At 37.1% G+C, this 14,653-nt stretch overlaps 1 long non-coding RNA gene across 1 annotated transcript; it reads right to left on the bottom strand.

Annotated features, from left to right (window-relative positions):
* Positions 1 to 13,832: 13,832 nt before the first annotated feature.
* On the bottom strand, positions 13,833 to 14,207 carry LOC141666874 (uncharacterized). Its single transcript, XR_012552383.1, has 3 exons — positions 14,143 to 14,207; positions 13,998 to 14,063; positions 13,833 to 13,903 (listed from the first exon to the last, which is right to left on the bottom strand). It is a non-coding gene; the product is annotated as an uncharacterized LOC141666874 (long non-coding RNA).
* Between the last annotated feature and the right edge of the window lie 446 nt (positions 14,208 to 14,653).

Here is a 14,653-nt window from a genome sequence, read left to right on the forward strand (position 1 = left end):
ATTACATCAAACATGTCCCGTAGCTCACTAGGAACAGAAGACTCGCCTATGCCCAAATGTACATATGGAGTGACAAGGGAGGAAGAGGCCTCTAAAGATTCTGGAGTAATAGGCATCTGTAATCCATAAATTAAGTACATATTTAACACTTAGTTTAATCCATTTATAACTAGTTGTAGGGAATTAATCCATTTTAATCCCATTTAGTTGACATAGTAGGGAACAAATAATACCTTTAGTGGAATAGGTTGAAATGTCATAGATCTGTGGAATGGTGTTGGAGTAGTGTAATCAACCTGCAATTGGAAGCTGATACATAAACATATTCAACACACGAAGCTAAAATATTTTAGGAGCATAGAATGACAATATTTGTTAAAGATTTGTACCTGAGGGGGAATGGATACAGCTGTGGGAGCAGGGGTGGCTGGAATATTAGCAGGACAATAAACCTCAACCTGCAATTAGAAGCCTGTTAGGTCACACTTTCACTGTAGAGGGGGTGAATACAGTGTTTATTACAATCAAATCAAACTTCAAGAACTTATGTAACAGAAAACAAACTTTATTTAAACAATAAACTCTGTTACAATCTGGAACTGTTATCTCTCAGTGATGAACAAAATATCACGAGAGCTTCTAGAGTTATAATAAATAATATTCTCGATAATGATAACACCTCTAGTGTAAACTCTATTTCTGTGTTTATATACTACACAGTTACAAGATATTCGCTAATTGATATGAAATATAATTCTGCTTCCTAAAATATATCAATCAGATATCTTCTATTCCAAGTATTCCATTCTTCACGGAATTCCTTCTTCATGCATATCTCTTCTTATGTTTATCTTGATCTTCTTAACTTTAATCAGCTACTGTCCTTATCTGATCGTCCTTCAGCACTCAAGTTCTGATATCTATCTCCTGATAACATAAGTACTGATATCCCTTAAGTTCTGACTTCCAGTACCTTAAGTTCTGACTTCCAGTATAAGTACTGATCAGTTAAGTACTGATTTGTTCTGTTCAAATAAGATCTGAAATCTAAACATAAAACATATTAGCCATAACATTATCAAATATATCTAACAATCTCCCCCAACTTGTAAATTAACAAAATATACAAGTTTAACAGATATTTGATGATGTCAAAAACATTAAGTACAAATGCATGAGAAATAGACAAGATAACTACAACTTACAGTCCTTAAAGTTTTTACCAATTCAACTTCTGATAACAACTTCAACCTGTATAAATATCAGAATTTAAGCAGTTGTAGATCTTCGACTTGGCTTCATCATTTTCCAATCTCTCTGATGTCAGGAGTTGTTCTGAGATAATTCTTCAACAAACATTTCTCAGCATATCTGAGTTCATCAATCATTCTCCGTTTGACATCTTTAAGCTCTGCAGTATCTTCACCAGTTTGAAATATTGCAGCTCTGAGATCATTAATCTTTGCTTTTCTCAACTCCCGATCTAGTCTTATGACATAAGCTTTGTTAGACTCTAGATTGAATTCAAGCCCCTTAATACCAAGATATGTTCTGATCTGTGCAGTATTAGGCTTCATATCAACAATATCACCATTGTGATTTCTGTACTTTGGAACATATCTGCTGTCAGACTTAACAGAATAAAGTCTTTTCTGTCTCTGAATCTGTTCCTTTAAGTAGTTTGCAGCAGTCTCTGTTATTCTGTCATCCACTTGAAGTAAGAATAATACATGCTCCAATTCTTCAAAATACTTCAATGGAATGGCATTTTGTCTTATATGATAAACCCTACCATCTGTCATGAAATACAACATGATGTATTCTTTCAAGTAGGTATGGTAAACCATCTGTACAGATTCTAGTTGATTCAATCTCTCAGGAGTTGCTCCAATACCTGGTTCACTCAAGGAAGTTGGATCATCAGTAGTGTTGTGTACTCTTCTTTCATCAGCACTTCCCAATCCAGTTTTATCTCTAGCTTCCTTTCCAGTAACTACTCTTGCTTCAAAACCACTTAAAGTAGTCTTCAAAGATTGAGTCTGTTTTGCTTTAGTGAATCCTGGTAGGAGTGTTTTAGATTTATCTTCCGATATCAAGTTAACTTGAGCACTGTCAGAGGTTACTTGCTTCTTCTGAATATCAGAACTTACAATTTCTTGACTCTGAACAACTTGAGCCATGTCAGAGGTTGTTTTAAGAATTTTTCTTGAAGTCAGAGCAAGATTATGTTTTCCATCAGTAATTTCTTCTTCCTCAGGAGGTACATAAGGCTTGATAGGTTCACCAACCTTTTCTTTACCCTTGGATCTTGGATCTATCTGTGGTTGTGATCTAGCCAAAGTTTCTTCAGTATGTATCCTCTCTTTGATCACAATGCCTTTAGGTTTTGGAAGTAACTTTTTACCAGAAGCTTCAGATTTAGATGAGACTTTCTCTGATTTAAGTCTGGCTTCTTCTTCCTTTAAACTTTCCAAGTCCATCCCTGGATTTTCTTGAAGAAATAATTGTCTTGACATTTCCTCATCAAGATCTAGAAGTTCATCAGAACTTATCCTTTTACCAGCAGCAGAACTTATTCTTTTCCCAGTATCAGAACTTGTTCTGTGACTAGCTTGTCTTGATGTAAATCTTCTACCTTGACTATGACCACTACCCATTCCAGAGTTTCCTTGGTCATCTTTTCCATCATCCTGTCCTTGCAGTGACTTGTTGGTTTTGCATTTGGACTTAATTACCTTCTCCCCCTTTTTGGCATCAGCAGGTAATAAAAGAGAGATAAGTAGTTCCACTGAGGTCTGGATTTTAGTAAGTTGCGATTGCTGAGAAGCTTGATTTGTCAGAATTTGATCAATCTGACCTTGTTGCTTCTCTTGAGTTTTCTCAATATAAGCAACCCTGTCAATGGTAGGTTGGAAGAACTTTTTCTTATCAAGTTTCCAAACTTGTTCCTGTTTAATAAAGTTCTCCTGAATCTTGTGTAGCTCTGCATGAGTGTTGGAATGAAGACCTTGTAGATGTTTAGTACTCAATGCAGTGACTCTAAGCTGGGTTTTAAAATCATCAGAATTTAACATTTCATCAGCTTTAGTCAAGTGCTCAGCAAGATGTAAAGCATTTGGAACACATGAAACTGAGTTCCATTCCTTAGTCCACTCCTGTCCTGCAGGAGTTTCACTCCAAGGTACTGGTGCATCCCTGATAACAAACTCCTTTAGCAGTTCAGACTTAGGAAGAGTCAGTGGAGGAGTATGTCCTGAAGGACCTGCTGCATCAGCATCTACAGTTGTAGCAGCTTCACCAGTATCTCCAACATTTGCAGCATCACCAGTATCTCCAACATTTGCAGCATCAGAACTTAAAGAATCAGTATCTTCTGATAAGACAACTGTATGAGTAGCAATGGAGGCTTCAACATCCTCTAATTGCTGATCTGATACTAAGTTCTGATCAACAGCCATATCCTGATGCTCACCTAAAATCTGATCATCATCTTGATGCAGAGAAGGTGTTAGTGATAACTCAGGAGTTTGAACAGCATCAGTAACAGGTGTTGTGGAAGGATTATTTGCTGTTGGAGCTTCTAAGAAAAGTATTTCAGGCACAACCAAGTTCTGAATATCAATTTCAGCACTTGTGCCTGGATCAACAAGAGATAAAGAAGGTAAATTAGCCTTGTCAGATACAGGTTCCTGAAATGGAGTTGATGGAGAAGAAGTGACTGGAGCAAATTCCGTGTCTTGTGAGATCAGAGATTCCTGATCCCCTTCCTTAGCTGCTTCCTCCTCATCATCTGAAACTGGCCTCTGTGCCCTCTGTTTCTTGTACTTCCTTGTTGATTTGGATTCCTTGGGAGTTGCAGGAACAGTCATACGTCTAAGCCTCTTGAGAAGCCTAGAACCCCCAATTGCAGAATCCTTCTGAGAAGTTGCCTTCTCAGCTTCATTAATCATAGGTTCTGAAGAAGGAACCTGATCTTCAGAATCTGTTTCATCTCTCAAAGTAATCCTCCTCTTCTTCTGAGATGTTTGAGGAACAGTCTTTGTTCTCTTTGGCTTAGAGGATGTAGGCTTCACAGTAGGTGCTGAAGAAGAAGGTTGAGCAGTCTGTGAAGTGGAGAGATATGATTTGAGATAAGTTCTGAGGGTAGGTTGAGTAGAATGAGAGGTAGGGACTGAGGTTGATGGATTTTGGTTATGGTGAGTTGGTTGAACATTTGAGTAAACAGATTTGTAAGTAGCTGGATCAGCATTTACCAGAATCTGTTTCACAGACTGAGGAATCTGTAATTGTCTCACCATTGATTTCTTTGTGTCAGCATTTATCAGGTCGTTAAAGTACCTTTTTGCAACCTTAAAAGGTGGGGTTTGAGAGCTGACTAACTGGGGTTCAGCAGTACAAGACGTATAAATAAGTTGACAGAATCTAGCAAAATAAACAACATCTCGATCCTCTGTCATCCTATCCCCAATAAAACCAATTATTCCAGTTGCAAAATCAAAATGAGTTTGATGGATAATAGCATACCCGATGTGCTGACTCAGAATTGGGATAGCATCATAATTAGAACATTTGTTCCCAAAAGCCTTGGTGATGCAATCGAAGAAGAAACTCCATTCTCTTCTGATATGAGCCCGTTTCAACTGTCCAAGTTTCGTCAGACTCTGTTCATATCCCAAATCAGTCATTAACCCCCGAAGTTCTGATTCCTCTGGTATAGAGAAGGTACAATCTTCTGGAAGATGTAATGCTCTTCGTACTGTACCAGGAGTGACTACATAGGAAGAATCACCCACTTGGAAGATAATACTGGGAGTTCCTCGTTTACCACCATCATCAAAAATTCCAGACCTCCAGAACCGCGGAACTTGTTGACTTGAAAATAATTCAGGCTGAGTTAAGGCGTACCCAACCTCACTATGTGCAAGAAGATCTTGCACAAAATGCAATTCAGATGGAGCGTCAGCATGATCAAGAATTGCAGCATAGTTGTTTGGAACAAACTTTGCTCCATCAATGATTAAATCCTTTGGTGCCATGTGAAAAATATTGAAATTCAAGTATGCCTGTTAGGTGTTTGAGATAATATCTGTATGAAAACAACGGAAATAGTAAAGTGAAGGAGAGTAAAAGTAAGAAGAGAGATAGAAGATGAAGAAATTAAAAAGATTAAAGAAATCTTCTCTCTGCTGTACTTATACAAAAGAAATATTACCGTTGGACACCTGTCAGACATGCAGTAATAACGGATAGTTACTGGGCTCGAGAAAACAGTAATCAATACTTACCCATTTGCCGAGTTTCAAGGAAAAACTGTTCCATTTATCAATGGAAACAATTCAAATTTTAACCCGTTATCACTGATTGGTTATTTTGCACTGCAACATTAATATTCTGAAAATGAATCATGTTAAAAATGACCGAGATAATTTCGATGAATAAGTGCTGACAAAGAATCAGAACTTAAATCAGAACTTAAGACAAAATTTAAATGGTCATCAGAATATCAAGCAGGATTTAACAACACAAGATAAAATAACTCAGAGACAAAATCTTGAAGTAACAACAATTTTCATTAATATATCAAGTCAATACATAAATGAAATAGAAATTACATCAATACAAGATTTTCCCTAAGCTTCTAATCCTAACGTCAACAGCTTTAGTCCTAGCTAAGAAGCCTGACAAAGCTGAGGATGAAGAAGAACAGGAAGAAGACGAGATTAAGTCATCTTCCTCTTCCTATCTTCGACAAACAAGATGGCGAGTCGAATGATTCGCTCTTGCTGACGGATAGCTTCCCGCCGTTCCGCCTCCAATCGATCAAGATGAAGCTGGTAGTCCATCTCGAAGAACAGAAGTTGGTTCAGCACCGCCTGTGGGACAGAGCCCCATATCTCTTCAGGAATGGCAGTTACATGCCACTCCTGCTGCCAGTCGGCGCAGCTTAGCTCCATATGAAAATTTTGGTAATTCAAAAACATGTTGTATCGAACCATGATGGTTTTGAAAAAGAATATGAAGTTAAGATTGTGAGAAAAATTGATGAAAGGGCTAAAGTGAAGTGGCTGATGATATAGGCAAGAGAATGCCAGGAGATGCGAAGATATTGAATGCAGACAGGTAGAATTAAATCTACCTCGTCTCCCTAGACTTTGAAAAAGAATAACAGTCATTGGAAAAGGAATGTGCACATGGAACAAGAGTGAACTGTTCAAGAACGAGTGTCATTATGTTTTAACCATAGACTATTAATCTTCCACTTCAACATTTCGAAATTAATCTGAGACTGTTACCAAATTTTACTCACAGATAAGTTAAGTAAAGGGTTAGACTGAAAAATCAGAACTTAGACCTATACCAGAACTTAACAGTCATCAGAACATAATGTCTTAACTCGAACAAGGAATATCTATCTTAGTAAATACTCATACAAGTTCTTAGTTATGAACGTCAGAAATTAATCATCAGAACGTGTAACTAGAACTTGTCCTCAGAATTTGTGCAGAAGTGACACAATGACTGTTTATCTAAAATAACATAGACCACCACAGAAATTTCATCATTCATATGGAGTGATGTTTGTGTGCATTAAGCTAAATAACAGACAAAGAGTAAAGTCTGATCTACTTCAGTACATCTTAGAAGTAAGTCATAATTAAAATTTTGCTAAAGATCTGTCATTATCCTGAAACCTACTGATAAATGAGTTCATGCATGAGTTCACCTCTACTGTTTTTGTGCTAATTTTATGCATCTTTTGAAATTCTATTTTACAGAGGCTTCTCAGTGTAAGTGAGTCACGACTGTTTATTAGAATTTATGCTATTATCAGAGTATTTCTCCAGTAATCATAGAGTGTGAAAAGTCACCAAGAAAATATTTTGCTTTTCTAATGCATATTTACTTAATACCAGCAATGCACTTGGGTCGTCCCTTTCACATTTTTACTCTAGATCTCAAAGGAGTACCTGATATTATTCTTTGATTTTTGTTCTTCTTCTTTTGATAAGTGAGGTTTATCAGCACTTAGTACATTCAGCAGTTTTACTAGAATCAGGACTTAAACAGATGAGTAGCATTATTCTAATTTGTGACTTAGTAATAAGATATACAAAGTAAACTTAACTAAGCTCAGTTATCAGAATTTGCTTATGTCATAAGATTTCCACAGAAATAACTACTTCTTTCATGGAATCATTTGTTTATTGAAGACTAGTAGGTCAGTATCTAGCACAGTTATCCTCATAGGATAGAATAGTTACTGAAACAGACATATCACTTATCAGAGTTTAGACACATATATCAGACAACAGTCAGTACTTGAAGACATTTATCAATTAATGCACAGAATATACAAAGAGATTAATTCTGTAAATACTGATCATAAAGTCTGATAACATAGAACAAGTTTAAGCAGATTTAGAGAAAGAACCTGAAATCATTCCAAGTTCATTTACCAATTTGAAAAGGTAGCTTCACACAGTGGTTTTGTGAAGATATCTGCTACTTGTTGATCTGTGGGAACAAAATGCAATTCCACTGTACCTTCATCCACATGTTCCCTGATGAAATGGTACCTGATGCTGATGTGCTTTGTCATAGAGTGTTGAACTGGATTACCTGTCATAGCAATAGCACTTTGATTATCACAGTAAATAGGGATTTTGAAATATGTTAACCCATAATCCAGTAACTGATTCTTCATCCAGAGAATCTGTGCACAGCAGCTTCCTGCAGCAATATACTCTGCTTCTGCAGTTGATGTGGAAATTGACTTTTGTTTCTTGCTATACCAAGAAACCAATCTGCCTCCAAGAAATTGGCAGCTTCCACTTGTGCTTTTCCTGTCAATTTTGCAACCTGCAAAATCTGCATCTGAGTAACCTATTAATTTAAAATCTGATTCTCTAGGATACCATAATCCTAGATCAGCTGTTCCTTTAAGATACTTAAAGATTCTTTTTACAGCTGTTAAGTGAGGTTCTCTTGGATCTGCTTGAAATCTTGCACAAAGACAGGTAGCAAACATGATATCTGGTCTACTAGCAGTTAGATAGAGAAGTGAGCCAATCATACCTCTGTAATCAGTAATATCTACTGAATTACCAGTATCCTTATCCAGTTTTGTTGCAGTGGCCATGGGAGTGGATGCACTTGAACAGTCTTGCATTCCAAATTTTTTCAGCAAGTTTCTGGTGTACTTAGATTGACAAATAAAAGTTCCTTCTTCACTCTGCTTGACTTGAAGGCCCAGAAAATAACTAAGTTCTCCCATCATACTCATCTGATATCTTGACTGCATTAGATTGGCAAACTTTTTGCAAAGTTTGTCATTTGGAGACCCAAAAATGATATCATCAACATAAATCTGGATCAAAAGTAAGTCCTTGCCATGGTTGAGATAGAACAATGTTTTGTCAATAGTTCCTCTGTTGAATCCACTTTCCAGAAGAAACTGAGCTAAAGTCTCATACCATGCTCTAGGAGCTTGCTTAAGTCCATAAAGTGCTTTATCAAGCCTGTAGACATAATCTGGATGTTTGGAATCTACAAAGCCTGGAGGTTGTTCAACATATACTTCCTCTTCCAATTCTCCATTGAGAAAAGCACTTTTCACATCCATTTGAAAGACAGTAAACTTTTTGTGAGCAGCATAAGCCATGAATATCCTTATGGCTTCTAACCTAGCAACTGGAGCAAATGTTTCATCATAGTCAATTCCCTCCTGTTGAGAATATCCTTTTGCAACCAGCCTTGCTTTGTTCCTTACAATTATGCCATCACTGTCAGTTTTGTTTCTGAATACCCACTTTGTACCAACAACCGATCTATTCTTGGGTCTTGGCACTAAGGTCCAGACTTTGTTTCTTTCAAATTCATTCAACTCTTCCTGCATTGCTTGCACCCAATCAGCATCTTGAAGAGCTTCTTCCACTTTCTTTGGCTCAGTCTGAGAGAGAAAAGAATTGTAAAGACATTCATTCGAAGTACCTGTTCTAGTTCTGACACCTGCCTCAGGATTTCCAATTATTAAATCAGGTGTATGTGATTTTGTCCACTTCCTTGCAGATGGAAGATTTTCTCTAGAACTGGATGCTCCCCCATAATTCATGCTGTCTTCGATTTCATTTTCTGATGCTCCCCCTGAAACTATGCTCTCTGAGTTGGATCCTTCAGTATTTAGATTTTCAGCACTGTCAGTACTTGGCTTATCAGAACTTGACGAATCAGAATTTGACGAGCCAGATGTATGTTCTGATGCTTCTTGAGATGTGATAAAATCTTGAGTATGCTCCCCCTGCAGTGGTGCATCTTCCTTTGACGTAGTCACCACAGTTTCAATAACATCAGAGTTTAATCCATCAGAATTTACAGTATCAGGACTTAGACTGTCAGGACTTGAGGTATCAGAATATGAATCTTTATTTTCAAATCTCAGCTTATTATGATCAATGCAATCTTCAAGTCCAGTGATCTTCTTGTCATCAAAAGAGACATTGATAGATTCCATGACCACTTTTGTTCTCAAATTATAGACTCTGAAGGCTTTTGTAGAAAGTGGATATCCTACAAAGATTCCCTCATCAGCTTTTAGATCAAACTTGGATAGCTGTTCAGGATGAGTCTTGAGAACAAAACACTTACATCCAAATACATGAAAGTATTTGAGATTTGGCTTCTTGTTCTTCACCATCTCATATGGTGTTTTTCCATGCTTGTTAATGAGTGTTGCATTTTGAGTAAAACAAGCAGTCTGCACAGCTTCAGCCCAGAAATAGGTTGGAAGCTTTGCTTCTTCAAGCATTGTTCGTGCAGCTTCAATTAGAGTTCTATTCTTCCTTTCAACAACTCCATTTTGCTGTGGAGTTCCAGGAGCAGAAAATTCCTGCTTTATTCCATGATTTTTGCAGAACTCTTCCATTATCAAATTCTTGAATTCAGTGCCATTATCACTCCTCAAAATTTTCACAGAATCTTTGATCAATTTATCCAGATGTTTGACATGATCAATCAGGATAGATGCAGTTTCACTTTTTGTGTGCAAGAAATACACCCATGTGTATCTGGTGAACTCATCTACTATGACCAACGCATATTTCTTCTTTGCAATAGACATGACATTCACTGGACCAAATAGATCAACATGAAGTAGATAGTAAGGCTCAAGAATTGATGATTCAGTCTTGCTCTTGAACGAAGATTTTCTTTGTTTAGCCTTCTGACATGAGTCACAAAGACCATCAGGAACAAACACTGATTTTGGCAGTCCTCTCACAAGATCTTTCTTGATCAGTTCATTTATCTTGTTGAAGTTTAAATGAGAGAGTTTCTTGTGCCAATTCCAGCTTTCTTCAGTTGAGGCTCTACTCACTAAACAGATTGCAGAACCATCAGAACTTGTTGAAAGCTTAGCTTCATAAATGTTACCACGCCTGAATCCCTTCAGAACAATTTTTCCTTTAGATTTACTAACTATTTCACAATGTTCTGCAAAGAAATCAACATGATAACCTCTGTCACAGATTTGACTTATACTCAGTAAGTTGTGTTTAAGTCCTGAGACCAGAGCTACATCTTTAATAATGACATTCCCAAGATTGATATTGCCATATCCCAAGGTTTTTCCAATGTTGCCATCTCCATAAGAAACACCTGGGCCAGCTTTCTCCATAAAGTCTGATAGCAGGGCCTTATTTCCAGTCATATGTCCTGAACATCCACTGTCCAGAACTAGAATATTTTTCCTGTTGCCCTGCAATCAAAAAGACCACTAATTATTAGTTTTAAGGACCCAGACTTGCTTGGATCCTTTGGCCTTTTTAGGTTTGTTAACATTTGCAGCGGATTTAACATCAGATTTTATGTTAACAGTTTTCTTATCAGACCTTATACTAGAAGGAACAACAGAAACTTTCTTTAAAGAAGGTTTTATTTGATAATAATCATAGTACAAACTATGATATTCCTTACAAGTATAAATGGAATGCCATAAACTACCACAATGAAAACAAGGATTTTGTGGTTTGTATCTAACAGACTGACTCTTAACTCCTGACTTTGTATATAAGGAGTTAATATTCTTATTCTTCCTGCAAAAAGAAGCCAGATGGTTAGAACTTCCACAGTTATGACATGCTTTCCTAGGAGCATCAGGAACAGATTTATAGTTATTGCTTTTATTCACACCTTCCTTTCCATTCCTGTTTTTCCTAGGTGATTTTACCTTGTTTGCATCCTTAACATCTTTCAGCTTATGCTTAAGCTGCTTCTTCGTCATTAAGCCTATGTTAACTTCAGCTGTCTTTTCCTGTTTTAGTTTGTCAGAAGCTAATTCCTTTTTAACTTCTGATTTCTCATTTTCGGATTTTTCAGTTACAAACTTAACAGGTTTTAACTTCGGCTTTTGCTTATCAACAGGCTTAATTTCTACAGTTCCTTTTTCATTTACTCCATAGCCTAAACCCTCTTTCCAGTTTCCACTGCTTAGCAAATTTTGAGTTGTTTTGCCAGAGTTAGTCCAAGTTCTGATAATCTCTCTCTCCTTTTCTAACTCAGTTTTTAGAGATTCATTCATTTTTAGCACTTCATCCCTAATATAGAAAGCATTATCTCTATCCTGCTGAGTTTGATGAAACATGACTAACTCTTTTTCTAAGAAATCATTTCTTTTCTTAAAAGCAAGATTTTCAGAAGTTAATCTTTCACATGTTAAAGTTTGATCTCTATAACTAACAAACATGGTTTTAAGATATCTTCTCAACTCATCAATATCATCAGTATGAAAAGCATAAGTAGTCTGAGGTACCTTTGTTTCAGCAGCTTCAGAACTGCTCTCAGAACTTGATTTATCAGCATTTGCCATCAATGCATAGTTCTCCTCACTTTCAGAGTCTGAGGTGTCTGTCCAGCTTTTCTGCTTTGTGACAAGAGCTTTGCCTTTGTCATTCTTGGTCTTCTTGCAATCAGGAGATATGTGGCCTTTCTCACCACAATTATAACATTTAACATTAGCGTAATCTCCTCTGTCAGACTTTCCTCCTTTTCCTTCAGATCTTCTGAAATTCTTCTTATCAGAACTTATGCCTTTCCTGGAAAACATCTTTCCCTTCCTGAACTTCCTGTATGCAATCTTTGTGATTCCTTTCACCATAAGAGCACACAGCTTCATCATCTCCTCATCAGCATCAGTTTCAGGCAAGCTTTCAGAATCTGAGTCATCATCACTCTCAGAACTTGATGACTCAGTATCAGATTTTATGATAAGAGCTTTACCCTTATCTTTCTTTGAGGAAGGTGGTTTGGGGGATTCCTCTTCAACCTTGAGAGCAACTGTCCTTGACTTTCCTCCTTTTCTCTTGCTTCTTTGTTCCATCTCAAGTTCATGGGTCTTGAGCATTCCATAGATTTCATCAAGAGTTGTTTCATCAAGATTGTAGTTGTCTCTTATTGTTGTTGCCTTCAAATCCCAACATTCAGGAAGAGCTAACAGGAATTTGAGGTTTGTATCTTCAAGATCATACTCCTTATTTACTAATGACAAGTCATTCAAGAGTTTGACAAATCTATCATATACATCAGTCAATGACTCATTAGTCCTAGAGTCAAAGTGTTCATACTCTTGAGTGAGTATTGTCTTCCTGTTCTTCTTAACTGTTTCAGTTCCTTGACACCTTGTCTCCAGTGCATCCCATATCTCCTTAGCAGTCTTGCAGTTGATTACCCTGTTTGACATTACATTATCAATGGCACTATGCAATAAGTGACGTACCTTGGCATCCTTAGCAATAGATGCTATATCTTCAGCAGTGTAATCAGTCTTTTCCTTTGGTACGGTCATTGCTGCTTCACCTGCAACTACAACAGCGAGTTTGGTAGGTTTGTGAGGCCCTTCCCTGATTCTATCAAGGTATTCTGGATCTGTTGCTTCCAGAAACATGGTCATCCTTACCTTCCATATGGGATATTCAGATGGTCTCAATATGGGAACTCTGATAGTCTCATATCGACTCTGAGTTGATATCTTTGATGATTCCTCAGTTTTGGTAGGCTTAGTTGGAGTTTCTGTGTCAGACATGATTGTGTTTGGATCTTTAACTGTATGTGTGTTAACAGATAGCTCTGATACCACTTGTTAGGTCACACTTTCACTGTAGAGGGGGTGAATACAGTGTTTATTACAATCAAATCAAACTTCAAGAACTTATGTAACAGAAAACAAACTTTATTTAAACAATAAACTCTGTTACAATCTGGAACTGTTATCTCTCAGTGATGAACAAAATATCACGAGAGCTTCTAGAGTTATAATAAATAATATTCTCGATAATGATAACACCTCTAGTGTAAACTCTATTTCTGTGTTTATATACTACACAGTTACAAGATATTCGCTAATTGATATGGAATATAATTCTGCTTCCTAAAATATATCAATCAGATATCTTCTATTCCAAGTATTCCATTCTTCACGGAATTCCTTCTTCATGCATATCTCTTCTTATGTTTATCTTGATCTTCTTAACTTTAATCAGCTACTGTCCTTATCTGATCGTCCTTCAGCACTCAAGTTCTGATATCTATCTCCTGATAACATAAGTACTGATATCCCTTAAGTTCTGACTTCCAGTACCTTAAGTTCTGACTTCCAGTATAAGTACTGATCAGTTAAGTACTGATTTGTTCTGTTCAAATAAGATCTGAAATCTAAACATAAAACATATTAGCCATAACATTATCAAATATATCTAACAAAGCCGATATATAAACATATTCAACACACGAAGCTAAAATATTTTAGGTGCATAGAATGACAATATTTGTTAAATATTTGTACCTGAGAGGCAATGGATACAGGTGTAGGAGCAGTGGCGGGTGGAACATCACCAGTAGACTGAACCTCAACCTGCAATTACAAGCCAATACATAAACATTATTCAACACAGGAAGCTGTAAATATGTAAGTGTACAGGAGGACAATATTTATAAAATATTTGTACCTGAGGGGGAATAGATACATGTGTAGGAGCATGGGTGGCTGGAATATCACCAGTAGACTGAACCTCCTGCAATTACAGCCGATACAGACATATTAATTGAAGTTCTACGATGCATGAAATGAAAGCTTTTGTTAGAAATTTATACCTCACGTGGACGTTTAGGGGGGACAAGTACTGCGGTATCCTCCTCAGGACCACCAGTCTCATCCTGCCATTAATGTAAATTAAAGACACACAGGTCATTTACATATTCAATAGACGAAATTAAAATGATCACAAGTTCGTGAATGATAGTTATTAGTACCTCACGAGGACGCTTCTTAGAGATAGGGGGCGCTGTCTGTTACGAGCTACTAGGAGCTGTATCATGAATGTCTACCTCACGTGCATCTCCAGCAGGAGGCTGACGCTCAACAAGAGGCTGCTGAATATCTTTCGGTCTGATGAAAGCGGGCCTACTGTATCAAAGACCTTTCCACTCAGTCATTACCCGATCATAATGTGCGAGAAAATCGGGAATGACATCATAGAACCAGCTAGGAGGGCCGCGCATGTGGATCATGTATATCATCTTCATAGCACTCTCTAACTACAAATAAATAACGATAATTCATTTTAGAAGTAGTTGTAGGGAATTAACGATAATTCACGGGAAA

Source organism: Apium graveolens, chromosome 6, assembly GCF_009905375.1.
Source record: "Apium graveolens cultivar Ventura chromosome 6, ASM990537v1, whole genome shotgun sequence".
NCBI classification, from domain to species: Eukaryota; Viridiplantae; Streptophyta; class Magnoliopsida; order Apiales; family Apiaceae; genus Apium; species Apium graveolens.